The sequence below is a fragment of the Tursiops truncatus genome, chromosome 1 (assembly GCF_011762595.2).
Source record: "Tursiops truncatus isolate mTurTru1 chromosome 1, mTurTru1.mat.Y, whole genome shotgun sequence".
Taxonomy (NCBI): Eukaryota; Metazoa; Chordata; class Mammalia; order Artiodactyla; family Delphinidae; genus Tursiops; species Tursiops truncatus.
Window position 1 is genome coordinate 114,206,817 of NC_047034.1, and position 17,427 is coordinate 114,224,243.

Here is a 17,427-nt window from a genome sequence, read left to right on the forward strand (position 1 = left end):
TAAGCAACAGCTTTACCAGAAAACTCTGTTTCTACTTAGAAGATTTCTCATCTTCTAGTTTTATGCTTTCTATCATTGTCATCATCATCATCACAACACATACAACTGAGTATCTGCTATTTGCTTGCAAAATGCTATGCATTTTATACAATAAATTAAATTTAATCCTTACAGCAGCCCAATGAGGTCAGTGTTATTATTGCCTGCAACTTAATGATCATGCAAAATGGAAACCTAATTTTGCTTGGTACTGATTAACTTCCAATTTCACTAGAAATGATGTTTCAAATATTTTTATCATTAATATATTAAATTGTCTTAAATTTTTTATTTGAATATTTAAGATAACCATGTTCAATTTAATAAACATACACTGAATTAGGAAACATGAAAGTACATAAAATAAATATAAGACAGTTCTGATAATATTCAATACGCATGGGTCTAGACAAAAAACACTTTCACCACAGGTTTGAAATGATAGTTGATTGATTTTTATTTTGATCAACAAATCAGGCTGAAAAATGAGGACTAGAAAAATTAGAATTAAATGTTAGAATGTTGTTTTATGAGATTTAAAGCAGAAATATATAAGCATAATTAATTTACAATAGAATTGAAAATTCTATAATACAGGACACATGATAGGAAAAGGATTCTAAATTTTTGAATCAAATATGACTGAAGAAATCATAGGAGAATAACAAGAAAATAACATAAGAAGACACAAAAAACGTTTCAATAAACAATCTACCTTATCATAGTATAGAATTTCTGTGTCAACATGACTACATTTTCACATTGTCACATACTACAATTACATGTTCACATAGGGAAGATGGGATACTCTTAATTGTTTTGTGTCCTTTCATCCATTTACCAGAAGTTAAAATATAATATTCTTAATGAAAGTAATATACTTTCTCAATGAAAAGTTATCTCTGATATTCATATAAGTTTCTAAATCCTGAATGGTTACCAGAATTTATTTTCAAATATTGTTTCCTATATACTTTCAAAAAAATAAATTTACCAATCAAGATGTATATACGTACCACATTTTTTTTTATTCATTCATCTGTTGATGGGCATTTGGGTTGTTTCCATATCTTGGCTATTGTGAATAAAGCTGTAATAAACATTGCATTACAATGAAGATATCTTGTCAAAATCCTGTTTTCATTTCCTTTGGATATATACGCAGAAGTGGAATTGCTGGATTGGTAAATTTATTTTTAATTTTTTGAGGAACTTCCATATTGTTTTCCACAGTGATTGGACCAATTTACATTTCCACCAACAATGTAAAAGTGTCCCCTTTTTACTATATCCATGCCAGCACCATTGTCTCTTGTGTTGTTGTTTTTTTTTTTAATTTTTATTGGAATATAGTTGATTTACCATGTTGTGTTAGTTTCAGGTGTACAGCAAAATGAATCAGTTATACATATTTCTAGTCTTTTTTTAGATTATTTTCCCATATGGGCCATTACAGAGTATTGAGTAGACTTCTCTGTGCCATTGTCATAAGAAAGGAGGATATCCTGCCATTTGCAAAAATATGGATGGACCTTGAGCACATTATGCTAAGTGAGAAAAGTCAGACAGAGAAAGACAAATACTGTATGTTATCACTTATATGTGGAATCCAGAAAAGTCAATCTTGTAAAAAACAGAGAGTAAAATGGTGGTTACCAGGGGATCGGGGTGGGTGTGGGAGACAGTGATGGTGTTCAAGGTTACAAACAGGTAACAAGTAGAAATCTAATGCACATAGAGACCTAATGCACAGTACAATGAATATAGACAGTAATATTGTACTATAATTATTATGGAATGTGATAAATATTGTAACAATGGCAATCATATTACAATATATAAATATATTGAAGTAACACACTGTACATCTTATACAATGTTACATGTCAAATGTATTCAATTAAAATAATTAAATAATTAATTGTACTTCTGGTAAACAATTTTGCAACAAAATGGTAGAAAAAAAGGCCTCACTAACCTAAGGGGAAATTTTTTGACTAAGATAAAAGGTGATATAATAGTATATTACATGTCATAGGTATGAGCAATAAATACACACTCATATGAATAGAAAAAATGTGAACAAATAATCTTTTTGGAATATTTAAAGTTTGCCATGAATACATATGAACATCAAATATGTAAAAGTATAAAACATAGAGTATGGATAGTGATAGTGTTAAAACAGCAGTCATTTAGTGAAGACAAATGGGAATATTATCTTCTATGAATGTGACCTTTTGGTAACAGATTATTAAATACTTGACAGAGTAATGGGATAGCAGAAAACCCAAAGCAAATGTATTGTGTCACACCTACTGAAGATCAGTTAGGAAGAATCATGAAGCATATCTACAAATGTAAGATTGTAAGGGGAAAGAATCAAATTCATGACATACACATACAACAACAACCGTAATCAGATACGAACACCTCCAGAGGTTTTCCTTGTCACTCAGAATAATGCCCAGATGCTTAAAATAGCAATATGCCCCCTCATAATTTTGTTCTCATTCTCCCCCCTCACTCTCTAACCCCCACCATGCTGGTCTCCCTCTTCTTCCTATAATACTCCAACCACATTCACATCTCAGGTCCTCCTTACCTTCCCTTGCCTCTACCTGAACCACTGGCTTCAAAAAAACCGTGGGCTCACTCCTTTTCTCTACTAGATTTTGGTCCAAGATCACATTTTCAGTTGGACCTGCTGTGGTCAATTTGTGAAAAAGGGCAACTGTTCTTCAGCCTTCTACATAACCATGTATTTTTCCACTGATCTTCATCTAAAACTGTCATTGCTCTATTCCTGGTGCCTAGAATAATGCTGGCACATACTAGATGATATATATTTGTAGTTTTATAGTGATAAGTCACATAATATGTGATATATAGTATATATACACTATATATTTGCAATATATATTGTATATTTTTATTGCAAATATATTTATATATCTATAGAATTATATGTATATATACAAAATTTAAATTGTTTATAATATAGTATGTATAAATAGAATTTATAAATATATGTATGTATATATAATTGTAGAATGTACACACCACACATACATACACAAATAATGTGTGTGTGTGTGTGTGCGTGTGCCTGTGTAAGAATATTAATGAAATCTATTGCCCAGTATGGCAGATGTGTAATGTAGTATAGTAGAAAAAACCTAGGGTTAAAGATTTACACATGTGAGCTTTAATCATGGTTCTTCTGCCTGCTGGCTATGTGACAAAGAAGACAGAGAGCATTCAGAGCAGAATAAAACTCATGAGGAGATTCAGATAGCTAAGGAAAAAATGTACATTATTCAAAAAATGCCAAATTTCCCAGAGGTGCTACACCCTTGGTGGATGCAAAGAAGTGCTTAGATGAAGCTGGAACTATAATTGGATATTGCAGACTAGAAGAATTATAAATACGATTCTTTATAGTAATACATTCTTTAGAACACTACACCCTTAAGCAATTTGTTTGCTTTTATTTAGGTTTCTTCCTTCCTAGGATTTTCTTGATTATTTAACCTACTGATTTTATCTCCAAAATGATCTGAGACTTCATTAAGATACACCCAACATCAACCTCCACAGAAGTTCAGGGGCTGGCAAAGTTTCTCTGTAAAAGGCCAGATAGTAACAAGTTTAGGTTTTGTGGGCCATAAAATTTCTATAGGAAATAATCAATTCAGCTTTTGAATGTAAACAGCCATAGGTGGTGTCAATATCTAAACTAGGTGTGGGGAATTCCCTGGAGGTTCAGTGGTTAGGACTCAGTGCTCTCACTGCCAGGGGCCCAGTTTCGATCCCTGGCTAGGGAACTAAGATCCCGCAAGCTGTACAGCATGGTAAATTTTTTTTAAAAAAAATAAATAAATAAAATTGGTGCAGCTTCATTTTAATAAAATTTTATTTTAAAAAAGGCTTTGACACAAGATAAACAGGGAAACACAAGATAAAAAGATTTAAAATGTCACATCAAAAACATTAAACATTGGTAGGGAAGAGTAATAATGTTGAACTTTACAATGGAATAAAACTTAAGTTGTATCAAATTAGACTCTTATAGGTATAAGCTGTTATATGTAAGCCTCATGGTAACCACAAAGCAAAAACCCATAGTAAATACACAAAATCTAAAAATAAAAGAATGTAAGCATACCATTAAAGAAAGTCATCGAACCACAAAAGACCAAAAGAAGAAAGAAACAAAGAGGAACTACATAAATAGCCAGAGAACAACCAACAAGATGGCAATAAGTACATACCTATCAATAATTACTTTAAGTGTAAAGGAACTCTATTCTCCTATCAAAAGACATAGAGAAGTTGAATGGATTAAAAAAAATCAAGCCTCATTTTAGATATAAGGATACATACAGATTGAAAGTGAAAGGATGGAAAAAGATATTTCATACAAATGGAAACCAAAAGAAAGCTGGAATAGCTTTATTTATATCAGACAAAATAGACATTCAAACAAAGACTATAATAATAGACAAACAATGGACCTATGTAATGATAAAGTGGTCAATCCAACAAAAAGATATAACATTTGTAAGCACTATGCACTCAACATAAAAGCACCTAAATATATAAAGCAAATATTAATAGATATAAAGAGAAAAATAGACAGCAATACAATAATAGTAAGGGACTTTAATACCCAAGTATGTCAATGCATAGGTCATCCAGACAGAAAATCAATAAGGGAACATTGGCCTTAACATGTTAGATTAGATGGACTAAACAGATATTTACAGAACACTCCATTTAGAAGCAACAGAATACACTCTTTCAACTTTACATGAAACATTTTGTAAGCTAGATAATGTTAGGCCACAAAATATGTCTTAATAAATTTAAGAGGATTGAAATGACATTAAACATCTTTCTAACAGCAATGATATAAAACTAGAAATTAATTACATGAAGAAAGCTGGAAAATTCACAAACGTGGAAATTAAGCACATACTTCTGAACAATATTAATGTTAATAAAGAAATCAAAAGAGAAATAAAAAAATCTTGAGACAAATGAAAATGGAAATGAAACATATCAATATTTATGGGATGCAGCAAAAGCAGTTCTAAGATAGAAGTTCATAGTGATAAATGCCTACCTCAAGAAACAAGAAAAGTCACAAATAAACGACCTAACTGTACCTCAAGAAACTAAAAAACAAAAACAAATAAAACCCACAAAGTTAGTAGAAAAAATAAATAACAAAGAGTACAGAAGAAATAAATTAAGTATAGACTATAAAAACAATAGAAAAGATAAATAAAACTAAGAGCTGGTTCTTTAAAAAGGTAAATAAAATTGATAAACCTTTAGCTAGACTCACCAAGAAAAAATGAGAGAGGACTCAAATAAATAAAATCAGAAATGAAAGAGGAGATATTACAACTGATACCACACAAGTTCAAAGGTTCATAAGAGACTATTATGAATAATTATATACCAACAAATTGAACAATCTAGAAAAATTGGATAAATTCCCAGAAACATACAACTTACTAAGACTGAATCATGGTGAAATAGAAAATCTGAACAAACCAATTACTAATAAGGTGATTGAACCAGTAATCAAAACCCTCCCAACAAACAAAAGTCCAGGACCAGATGGCATCACTGGTCAATTGTACCAAACTTTCAAAGGAAAAAGATAATATCAATTATTCTCAGACTATCCCAAAGAATAGGAGAGGAGAAGACTATTCCAAACTCATTTTATGAGACCAGCATTACCCTGACACCCAAATCTGACAATGATACCACAAGAAAAGAAAATTACATGCCAATATCACTGATGAACAGAGATGCAAAAATCCTCAACAAAATATTAGCAAACTGAATTCAACAATACATCAAAAGGATCATACATTATGATCAAGTGGGATTTATTCCAGGGGTGCAAGGATTGTCCAACATACAAAAATCAGTTAGTGTGATACACTACATTAACAAAATGAAGGATAAATCTATATGTTCATCTGAATAGATGCAGAAACAGCATTTGACAAAATTCAACATCCATTTATGATAAAAACTCTCAACAAAGCAAGTATAAAGTAATGTAGCTCAACATAATAAAGGCCATATATGACAAACCCACAGCTAACATACTCAATGGTAAAAAACTGAAAACATTTCCTCTAAGATTAGGAATAAGACAAGGATAACCACTCTCATCGCCTTTATTCAACAAAATATCGGAAGTCCTAGCCAGAACAATTAGGCAACAAAAAGAAATAAAATCATCTAACTGGAAGGGAAGAAGTAAAACTGTCACTGTTTGCAGATAACAGGGTATTATACATAGAAATTCCCAAACACGCCATCAAAAAGTTGTCAGAACTAATAAACAATTTCAGTAAAGTTGCAGGATACAAAATCAGTACACAAAAAAATCTGTTGTGTTTTTGTACACTAATAATGAAGATCAGAAAGAGAAATGAAGAAAACAATTCTTTTGACTCCTGTATCAAAAAGAATAAAATGCCTAGTAATAAAATAAATCAAGGAGGTGAAAGACCTAAATATTGAAAACTACAAGACATTAATTAAAGAAATTGAATGACACAAATAAATGGGAATATGTTTTGTGCTCATGGATTGGAAGAATTAATATTGTTAAAATGTCCACACTACCCAAAGCAATACACAGATTCAATGCAATCCTTATCAGAATCCCAGTGAAATTGTTCACAGAAATAGAACAAACAATCTTAAAATGTGTAACTGTATCAAACTATAAAAGACCCCAAATAGCCAAAGAAATTCTGAGAGAGAAAAACAAAGCTGGAGGCATCATGCGTCCTGATTTCAAACTACATTATAAAGCTATAATTATTAAAACAGTATGGTACTGGCTTAAAAACAGACAAATAGATCAGTGAAACAGAATAGAGAGCCCAGAAATAAACCTATGCTTAAATAGTCAATTAATTTACCACAAAAGAGCCAAGAATATACAATGCAGAAAAGACAGACTCTTTAATAAACAATGTTAGGAAAACTGGACAGTCACATGCAACACAATGAAACAACCACTGTCTTACACCACACACAAAAATTAATCAAAATGGACTAAACACTTGAATATAAAACTTGAAACCATAAAACTCCTAGAAAAAAAACATAAGCTATAAGCTCCTTGACATAGGTTTTGGCAATTTTTTTTTAGTCTAACACCAAAAGCAAAAGCAAGAAAAGCAAAACTAAACAAGTGGGACTACATCAAACTAAAAACTTCTGCACGGCAAATGAAACCATAAACAAAATGAAAAGACAACCTACTGAATGTGAGAAAATATAGATATTTTCAAATCGTATATCTGATAATGGTCTAATATCCAAAACTTATATACTACTCATACAACTCAATAGCAAAAAAACAAAGAATTCAATTAAAAATGGGCAGAAGATCTGAAGAGACATTATTTCAAAGACATACAGGTGACCAAAGGTACATGAAAAGATGCTCTACATCACTAATCATCAGGGAGATGAAAATCAAAACCACAAAGAGACATCACCTCACCACTCTTAGAATGACTATTATCAAAAAAACAAAATGAAACAAAACAGAAATAACAAGTATTGGGGAAGATGTGGAGAAAAGGAAACACTTGTGTACTGTAGGTGGGAAAGTAAATTGGTGCAGCCTCTATGGAAAACAGTATGAAGTTTCCTCAAAAAATTAAAATTAGAAACACCATATGATCCAGCAATTCCACTTTTGGGTATTTCTCCAAAAAAACAAAACTACTATCTTGAAAAGATATATGCACCCCCATGTTCATTGAAGAATTATTTATAATAGCCAAGTTATGGAAGAAACCTAAGTGTCCATTGATGGGTAAATGGATTAAGAAAATATGGTATATAAATATATAAATATGAATATGTATAAATATGTAATTCAGCCATATAAAAGAATGAAATCTTACCATTTGTAACAACTTGGATAGACCTTGAGGGCATTATGTTAAGTGAAATAAGCCAGACAGAGAAAGACAAATACCACATGATCACTCTTTTACATGGAATCTAAAAAGACTTGGAAAAAAAAAAAGCCGTGAGCTGGATTTAGTCAAAGAACTATAGTTTGCTGACCTCTGGTTTAGACAACTATTCAGTAACAAGTTTAACATTCATGTTTTCCAAGTGGTCTGTGCCAGGAATTTTTCTGAGAACTTTGTATTTCAGTGTGCAAAAAACCCTCCAAGGTAGGAAAGACTATTTTACCCTCTACCCATTTTTACAAGTGAGAAAATTGAGTCCTAGAGAAATTAAGTATGTTCCCAAAGGTCCTATAGAAAGAGGCATAATCAGTTTTCAGACCTGGGCAGCCTGATTCCAAGGTCCATTTTCCAACCCGCATTCTGTAGAACTTCATATTACAAATTCCATTAAGTATTTCTTGGAATGGAATAATGTAAAACAGATAGGATGTAGCACTAATAAGCTGCCTTCAATTCCCTCAATTAGAAACTTTAAAATACAGTTATTTTGTATATTTCTTTAATTTTTAAAGTCTCTACTCTTTCCCTTCTCCCAAATTTGCTAAAAAATTTGCAGGGTTAACTCTGTGTTCTGCAGCAGATGTTACAATACATAAATACATAAAATTTGATTTTCCTGTGGGATATTTTATTTCACTTTTTTTTAATCAAATGAAGTTTCAAAGGAAATGAGTAATACAACTATTAACCTTTTTCCTTCTGCTTGAGAGACAAAAAAGAATTCATCATTTAAACTGAGGGCAAATAGAGCATTTCAGTCAAGTACAGAATTCTCTGAGGAATATTCTCACATAAAAGACATCATAAGTTTTCAAACTGAGGTAGTGAAGATTATGTCACATTCAGAAATAATATTGTGCCTGAAGAGTCAGGTTACTCAGCAAATACAGGTCTGTTTGGTGCCACTGAATAGTTTCCTTTGTCAATAATCATTTGAGGAAAGCAAAATGGAACAGCTGCATTTCACTTGTGATGAGGGCTCATGGAAATGAGCTTTGCGATGGATGTTAAATCCTGTAAGCCTTAGACTTTATCTGTTAAATGATGTCCATGCTTCACTTCTTGGCTTTTATGATTTGTAGGTGGCTGAGTTAAGAAAAAACTGAAGTCTAGCTGATTTCTCTAACATAAGAATTCCACATGGAAAAGTCCATAATTTATGCAACCAAAAACATATAAAATTTTTGTCAAATTAGAAGCTACCTAATTAAGTTCTAGATATCTGCTGTAGAGCAATATGCGTATATTCACAATATTGTGTTGCACACTTAAAACTTTGTTAATGGGGTAGATTTCACTATGTATTCTTTACTACAGTTTAAAAAAATAGAATTTATTGAATTGAAAAAAGATGAGAGCTATACTTATGATATTGTAAGTTGTTATTTCTGAGGAAGTGATGACAATCCACTTGAGACATTTTTGTTCCTGTATAAAAATCATCATCTTAGTCTGTCAGAAGGGTCAACACATCAGAGAGGTAAATCAAATATTCAATTTATAATCTTGGTCCAAAAAAAAAAAAATGAGAGAGAGAACTTCTTTCTAACATTACAAACCCATTTCCCCACACTGTTTAGAAAGTGCCCAGCATTACAGGTTACATGTGTGCTCATTTCTCCTCACATTTTATCATCCATAAAGCAGATCCTGCTGTCTAAAATGACACAGAATTATGAATGAATGTGTCATGCCATTAATAATAAAATATTTGATTATCTTAGTGTTTAGAGTGTATGTTTAGCTTTTAAGTCTTAATGTGTGAATGTTGTCTTAGCTGTATGAATGTCTTGCACTAAAAAACAAAACAAAACAATGTATATCATTTGCAGTCATACATCATCAAAATAACATATTCAGGAAAGAAAATTGTGTTTTATATATTTGAATAAAATTCCAAAAGCTTGATGAAATTGTTCTTTATTCAAACCTGAGGCCACTGCCTCTGAGAGGGCTTCTGAGTTCTGGCTGTGTGATTGTCAATTGAACTCATTCTGATCAGCATTGTAATGGAACTAAATGAATGCATGGTGATGATTGCTTAAAATGTACATTTTTGTGTAATAGCACTAATTATTAGCCACCCTTTACAATGAGCAGATAATCACTATTAATTTCTTTGCCATTCACTGTAGTTACATTAATCACAATGAGCTCATTTGACTCTAATGTGAATATGATATGTGATGCCATAGGAATTCCATTATAATTTAGTAGCAAATAATGTCCACTGATTGTGAACCACCATGAGCTTCCCTCATGGAAAGAAAAGACCTTCAGAGCTGTCTCCCAGATGTGAATTGCTGTCCCTTCATTCTTGATAATGTGAAGTGTCTATTGAAATATTTAAAAAAAAAAACAAAAAAAAAACCTCTGAGGAAAAGCTTACATCAAGCTAAAAGATTAAGTTTTCAAGAGAATGATGATTAACATTTTGTATATAATTTATGTGAGGATGATGACAAAGGAGAAATATCCCAACAGTTTGAAGCATTTTTGCCAAGAAGATGATTAAAAGTGAGAAGTCTAGACACCGATTTTCTGGCTAAGTTGCTAGCTCTATGATTTTGGCAATTGACAATCTCTGTAAGCATTAAATTTCTTACCTCTAGAATAAAGATGAGTTCAGTGCCCATTTTATGAGATTTGAGAGAATTATGCATATAAAAGCATTAAGCACGATGCCTGAAACTTAATAAAGAATAAACTTAAAGTAGATGAGATCTATGAAACCCTTTTTATTTAAAATATGTGATAATTTCAAAGCTTTAAAAATAATAGGACTGTTAAATAAGCCAGATTTAGTCCATTCTAATTTTTATTTTAATTTTATTTTTACCATCAAGAATGAGATTTCTCCATAAATGATTACATTTGACTCTGTGGTAGGTCAAACTAGGTTATTAGTCACATGCTGCATTTCTCCACTTTCTCCATCACAGTGTTTCCTGTGTATGTCAATCTACTGCTTACTTCAATGAGCTATTCTAAATGTTTCTTTTCCTCTTTTCATCCATCTTACCTTGTTTCAATTTCCTCAAGTTAATCAAAGAAATGCTTCTTCCTTTAAGTGCCTTGTTTAAAGCATCTTGTTATGTCAAACTAATGTCATTTATAACAGAAGAAGAACATTGTTTGTCCAAGGATAGCAAAATATCACTTTGCAAGCTGACAGGTACTCCTGTTTGCTGACTGGCTGAATTTCAATTGGCTTGTTTGGCACATACCTCCCCTACTAAACCTTTTTCCTGTGCTGGGTGCTGCTTCTGACAGCACTTGCTTGCATATGCATGCCATTAAATAATTGCTGCTGGGCTTTATTTATGTTTCCTTTAACTGTATATATACTTTTCAGCTTGTAAAGTTTCTTTTTTCCTAGGACCTATCTGAAATAGTCTATGGAGAAAGTAACACCTGGGTAACTGTTTTCCTATATGTTAAAGAAAATAATTGTTGTATCATATGACATCGTGGTCATTTATCCTCCATGATTTACTGGTATATTTGTAAATTTGGAGAAAAGTTCACTTAAAGTCAATTATAATTTTTTTCTTTTTTGTCAATTAAATGATCTAGATTGAGATTTTTTTCCCTTCTTTTTGCACACTGATAACAATCTATTCCATCAATTTAGCCTCCTATGAAGTTACCCAAAATTACTGTAGAAGCAAAGCAAATCCTATTTCAGAATGAAGGATACCATATAAAATGAGGGTTAATGAAAATACAGGTTAAAAATAGGAAATAAGATTAGAGGTGACATATTATTATCAGCCACGAGGGATTCTTCAGGCAGCCAGAAAAAAACACACACACAGCTCTTCTGGTTTTGTCATCATACCAGACGTCCATTTACTAATGAATTAGGAAATAATTGTCACCTTAGGGCTCTAAGACTAGCAAGAATTAGGGTTAGCTAGTTGTAAACACTACTATCGGAGGGCAATGTGCAGTTTGCATACCTTGTTGCCTGAAAGAAAGCCCAGAGTCAAACAAACTCACATGAATTCTCTGGAGTTTTAAATGCAAAAAAAAAAAAAAAAAGATTTCGAAGAACTCTAATTTTAACCTCCAATACATGAACCATATCACTGTTCAATTATCAAAATCTGGTCACCTAGTTAGCTATATAAGCACATAAATCTTTTTACATAATTTGTCATCTAATATAATCACGTCAGTTCTATTTGCTCAGAATAGAGAGCTCTTGATGCCTCATGGTGATGACTCAACCCTAAGTAGAAACAAGAGATAAATTACAAATGTGGAGATGCAGCAACTAACAAGATTGATTAGTTGATGGGCTAAATAAAAGATGGTTTTAAAGAGTTTGCAGCAGGTATTTGTGGGATAAAGCTCAGAGACTTGTGGGTTCAAAGCTTTAAAGTGCTTTTTATCTGTTTGAAATTACTGAAGTGGCAATTGAGTTCATGCAATTTAACAGTTATTTCAAGATTGTGGGAAACTGTTAGCAAATTCAAGTGATTGTTATGAAGAAAGATTATCTACTAGCCCAGGGAGTTTATTTTTGTTCCAAGTCTCTAACGTAATTTTAGAATATTTATATAATAGGCAAAATTTGTCATTTTGAACATGGTCAGCCATATTCTTTTGTCTGTAATACAAGTTAACTAGAATATAATCTTCAGACAATATAAACTTCACAATGGAAAGAATGTCCATTCTGTTTTTGTTTCTTGATATATCCTGAGAACCTAGAACAATGCCTGGAATATATCAAGTGCTCAATAAATGTATGTTGATTGAATGCAAGTTTGTCTCTAAGAGATTATGTGGTAGATATCGTTCCTTAGTCTGAAACTGGTTGCTTAAATATTTGTTTCCTTGTATAAAGAGTTATCTGATTGTTCTAACTGTGGAATGTCAAGAGAAAATTTCCATTTCTTTTCTCTCTTTGTTTAGAGACTGGGAAATGTTACTCCGTACTGTGTGTTGGTTAAACACATAGGCTCTATAGCCAAATTTCTTGGGTTCAAATCTGAGATCTACCTTTCACTAGCTGTGAAACGAATAACAAAATACAAAATTTCTCTGTGCTATTCTTGCCAAAGCAGGAAAAAAATTAATAAGAGTACCTAACTCATAGAGCTATGAGGATGCATTTAAAATGCCTAGAAGAGAATTTAGCACATAGTGAGTACTCAATAAAGCATAGTCTGTCTTATTATTGCTGGTAATAGTATGGAACATCTACAGTAATTTTTTTCATGAGGAGTATTCCCATTTAGGTGGGATTATTCCACAGATTAAGGTGAATTATTTTCTTGGCAATTGAGAATCATCTCATTGTCCTAATTTGATTATATTTATATTAACATATCTTATTTACATCTATACAGTATTATTGTAACTTGTCTTTATATCTATATTTCCCACTCTAGATCACTGACTTTTTAAAATCAAGACCTTGCCTTATTTCTCTGTATTCCCAGAAAACAGGACGGTGTTTAACACATAGATGCTCAAAAAGTATGTTTTGTTTGATGAATGAATGAATGAATGCATCACTATGCAAGTATTTGGCTTCTCTATACACAGATCCCACTTTTCCTCCTCTGGTGTACAGACTGGATAACTTGCTCTTTAAGTAATCATTATACAAAATAAAGATTCAAAGTAAAGAAATTTCTTATTTTCAATTTAATTTCTGAATGCCAAAAATTTAAAGGATGTAGGTGTGTGTATCTCTACTAGTATATTCAAACTTCTTTTCATAAATATCTTATAGGCTTTGCAATTTTATTAAAAAACAACATCACAAAGAAAAAGTCGAACTTCTAAACATGTAAATGACATCAAAAAAACTAATAGTTCCATAAAACGTATTTGGTAAAGAGATAAAGAAGGTTTCTGTTTTTGTTTTTGTTTATGGCTGACATTAGAAATTACTATTAGATAGGCTACTACAAAGATAATATTTCTAAGATAAATTACCCTTCATTATTCAGTATATCCTGTCTCAAAGAACCTTTAGTGTTTGGCATAATGTACCTGAAGTTTAAGTCACTTAGTTTTCAATCACAAAATTTAGAGAACTCCTTTCTATAATAAAGGAAAAAATACTTAACATTCTTAGATGTTGTAAAAGTGGACTTTGAACAGTAATTCTCTCCACTTTCTTCATCATAGAATTTAGTTCTGTATCTTGAAGGCCACAAATTTTTGTAGCACCATGTTTAGGTTTTCCACAAAACTATTGTTGTTTTATATTGTTTTATTTTGAAGCATCATGTATGTAATTTCCTTGGGGAGCAATATTTTTTAAATGTTGATGTGCTTCAAGTCACTGAAAATGTCAAATGCTTTCAAAACCATGAGAGGCAGATTCATGTTCAACAAAAACTTCCAGGATTTCAATCTTCAAGTAAAGCAGCAAAACTGAGATTTGATCCATTTTTTCTTCTACCCTCTGTCATTACCTTCTCAGCACCTATGACATTTTGACATATCTTTTCTGTGATCACAAGCATTTGTATGTTATTTCTCAATCAATCTTTTTTATACTCAATAAAAGAAATATAATCACCTAATTCAATACATTCAAAGAAAATAATACCTTGTTTCAATTATATTTCAATTCTTGCTTTTATTTTTGGCATGTGTCATTTTATAATTGATTAAAATAAAATATGAAATTTTCAGGTATATTTAAAATGCTGAGTAAAGCAACATGGTTTCCCCTTTTTTACTTTAATCTTCAAAATCCAAAGACTTTTTAAAACTCAAGTTGTAATGTAATTGTAGGGCAAATAAAATTAATAGGTGTTATTCTTTCAAATTTAGTAAATACTCTTTGTTGATAGCTGTATTTTAGGTGCAATATGTATACAAATTTTATATACTAAGTAGGTTTTTAAAGAAAGTCTTTCTGACTTATAGTTTCAACTATACAGAGTTAATGTTTTGGCCCATGTATTGTCATTTAATCATACATTTTTTTGAAGTAAGCACTTTTATTGTATTCCCCACGAAAAATAATTTGTGTTCTATGTGTTACATTGGGCACAACTCAAATAAGTAAAATATTTCATTTTAAAACAGTGATTGCACTACAGCATTTAGGTTTCTATTCTTTGTTTAATTTGGAAATAAGCTTGCTAGAGTGCTCTTCTGTAATGTTATTAAATTGATCACAACAAGATTAATGTATGTCATTTGACTACCATATTCTAAGAAATTTTATTTAAAGCCATAATTAACATTTCTGACTTTAGGAGATTTTCTTGTCAAAATTGCTGATAAATAAATATTTTACATGAAAAAGCACACTCTCGGGACTTCCCTGGCAGTCCAGTGGTTAAGATTCCACACTCCCAATGCTGGGGACGCAGGTTCGACCCCTGGTCAGGGAACTAAGATCCTACATGAGAGGAGTGGCCAAAAAGTAAAAAAAAAAAAAAAAAAAAAAAAAGCACACTCGTCCAAAATTGCATGAAGTTATATGCATTTATTCAGAGTTCTTAAGCGGTGATGATTGTCCTAGCTAAAAATAGTGTACTCTTTATGATGTTCATTTTAGAGCTGATGGATGCCAGGATCTGTATATGAAAATGTAAAAGAATGTAAAACATGAAGAGAAAGAACACAGTCTCCTGCAGAGATGAAGTGTCTTTAACACCAGGACTAGCTTGTCTTGTCTGCACTTGAAACAATAGATACTTCCAATCTAGCATGACATTCCAATGACAGTCTTTATCTTCCGTTGTCAGTTAAACTATAGGGAAGAAATTTCCTTGAAATTTCCCCAAAGTACAAGTTATACTGCAATTCCCAGTTGTACACTTGTTTGCAAGGCAGAACTGGAATCAACTAGAATACTCAACTATTTAGTTATACAACAGTGACCAGGGAATTCCACAAATGTGAACTCACCCACTGTGTTCTTGGAACCAAATCCCCTAAACTCTTATGTAACATTTGGACAGTGAAACTTTCCCATCTCTAGACAAAGAAGCACTCTGAGTAGCTAATGTTTCATTTTAATATTATTCTTGTCTAGTGTTTAAGAAACAATTTAAAACATTGTAACCACAATGAATTTACTGAATATATTTTGAACAACAGCTGGTAAAATTATCAATGTCTGAACACATATGCACATTTTAAACTTTATTTTATTTTTGCCAATATATTAAGAACATCTGATTTCAAACATTATAGTAGCTGTCATCAGAGATATTTGTATCATTCAAAAAGGTTTTACTTGAAATAAAATTAATTTAGTAAATTCAATAGTAAATAATATAGTTTGCATTTGCTAGTTTTTATTCAAAGTATATAAAATGATATTTGCTTAATTAAGGAAGCAACTTTTGCAATGGCTAATGTGCACAGTACAAGCAAAAACAATAACATAAATTCAGTGAAAGGTGAACTTCATATATTGAAGTTCTATTATAAATATGTATTATAATCTATAAGTAATACTTCTGACTTGTTATAAATTAAAATGAATTGTTTACAAAATCATTTGAGTTTTGTTAGGAGTAGTTATAAAATAGTCCAAGATAATGCAAAGAGTGTGATTGTTGGATTCTTCATCTTCGTTACTATTTTTAAATCAAATTAAAATGAATATACAGGGAGTGTATTAGATTAATAGAAGTGAACAATAACCACTTAGGTCATGTCATAGCTTTATTTCAAAAATAAGAAAAAGATATTGGACTATTTAATTAGCAGTATTCTTACCCTAGCGTTATTGCATTCTTGCACCCATAAAAATGTTAGATAAAATTCAAATTGTGTAGGTTTATTTTGACCTTCATTATATTCCTACATTTACTGATACTACTTAAAACTTAGATCATGGATATCACTTAGTTCTAGAGTAAATTTTTTGTTAATTTATCTCTCTTCTTCTCACACAGATAACATCAATTCTACCTGCTATATGCCCTCTACTCCTTTGATGCTGTTTCTTTACCTGAAATACTTGATTACTTTCTTGCCACATGCATCATGCTTTTTTAAAGATATTGTCACATTTTTCTCACCCACACATCCATCCATCCATTCATTCAACAAAGCTTCTTTGAATATCTACTAAGTGATAGATGCTTGTCCTGAACTTCAACAGTGAACAAGACTTTCCTTTCAGGAGTAATTAGTCAAAGGCTCAGAACTTTCCCTGTAACATGTAATGTGGAAAAAAGTTCTCTATTCTGTAGAAAGCCATAACCCTCATAGTCAATGAAATTTTTCTCACTGAGTTTATCCAGCCATTTGTTATAACAAATATCTTTGTATGGTATGTCTTGACTGAAAACAAGATCACAAACACTGTTTCCATAACACTACAGTCAATAAGGACACTTATTGGAGCTCAATA